Source organism: Amphimedon queenslandica, unplaced genomic scaffold (genome assembly GCF_000090795.2).
Source record: "Amphimedon queenslandica unplaced genomic scaffold, v1.1 AMPQUscaffold_12761, whole genome shotgun sequence".
Taxonomy (NCBI): Eukaryota; Metazoa; Porifera; class Demospongiae; order Haplosclerida; family Niphatidae; genus Amphimedon; species Amphimedon queenslandica.
The window spans coordinates 32,127-33,765 of record NW_003547003.1 but is presented as its reverse complement, the minus strand read 5'-3'; positions in this window follow the sequence as shown (position 1 = coordinate 33,765).

The following is a 1,639-nucleotide window of genomic DNA, read 5'->3' as shown; positions in this document are numbered from 1 at the left end:
GTAATTCATTATTAATAAATTAAGAGAATAAAAATACTTTGAAGTGGTAGTCACACACACACATCAACGAAATGACAGCATCTTTTATGTACATGCTGTCATCAATGGACACGTACCAATGTTGCTGTTGCTGTAGTACAACATTCAAAGATGAGTAAAAATCTGAAGGTTGAATGTCAGCCAATTTCTCTCAAAATGTATACACAATTTTGACTGGAGTCAGCTCAAACTTTCTACGTCATATCATCACATGAAGTACATTCTTCATGTAAATGTATCAGGGAAAACTAGACTGTATGAAAATGAAGAATTCTTTCCTACAGTCATTTTTCATGTTGAGAGATTCACATGTACATTAAGTAAGAGTAATGCCTATTACCAAATTTTGGAGGGAATTAAATTTGGCAAATTTAGCGTTTTGATGGCCATTCGCCATAATAAAATCCACCATTTTGAGCCATTATATGCATGCTCAATGGCATGTGGCCAGAAATTCGCCAAATTAAAATTTGTCAATCACCAAAATTTAGCAATTCGCCAAAAATTTAACACACTCAAAAATTCCCAGCTATACAGTATACATTGTACATGTACAAATATCATTGAATGTCCTAGTCATAATTATACAGTAACTAATATCATTAATGTCACATGTACACTGTATATACATGTACCTTGTTGTATTAGACGATTAGATATCCATCCACCAAGAGTAGCTGAAATACCTTTAGCAATCCATGGATAGACATTGTACATCCAAGCCTTTAATAGAGAGAAAGGGAGAGAGAGAGAGAGAGAGAGAGAGAGAGAGAGAGAGAGGAAGAGAGAGAGAAAAGAAAATTTAACTATAGAAAGTAAGGTGTAAAATATATTTTTAACAGATTTGGAAATTCCAGGTACAACAACACTGCATATGTAACTGTAGACAACTCTAAGAACACGAAACACAATATGCCTCATTAATTAACTTAAAATTAAATTTTCTCTCTCACTCTCCTTTACAACGATAGCATTCAGTAGTCGTTAAAATACAATATTTAACTACAAAATTCCATTCCTGTTTCTACACTACTAGCTGTCAACTTCAAAAGGAAAGAGATGGGAAATTCCTTCCATCTCACTAAGGAATTTAAAATATATTATTATACACACACTGGCTTGCTTATTCAGTCAGTGAATGAGCTCATTATTCATACACAATATAAAGTACATGATATATTATTATTACATTAAGAGCATATTATACACATTTTCTGATACATATTGATGTACTTATGCTGTGTAGAAAGTTTGAGCTGATTCTGACTTAAATTTTTCAAGTTATGGCCATTTTATAAAAATGGCCAATTTCTGAAAAATACCCAAGGCTATAGCCCATGGTTTTTTCGAAAAAATGGCTCCAAAACCACCCCAAATTTTTATTACATTTTCTGATACATATTGATGTACTTATGCTGTATAGAAAGTTTGAGCTGATTCCGACTTCAATTTTTCAAGTTATGGCCATTTTATAAAAATGGCCAATTTCTGAAAAATACCCAAGGCTATAGCCCATGGTTTTTTCAAAAAAATGGTTCCAAAACCACCCCAAATTTTTATTATATTTTCTGATACATATTGATGTCCTTATGCTGTGTAG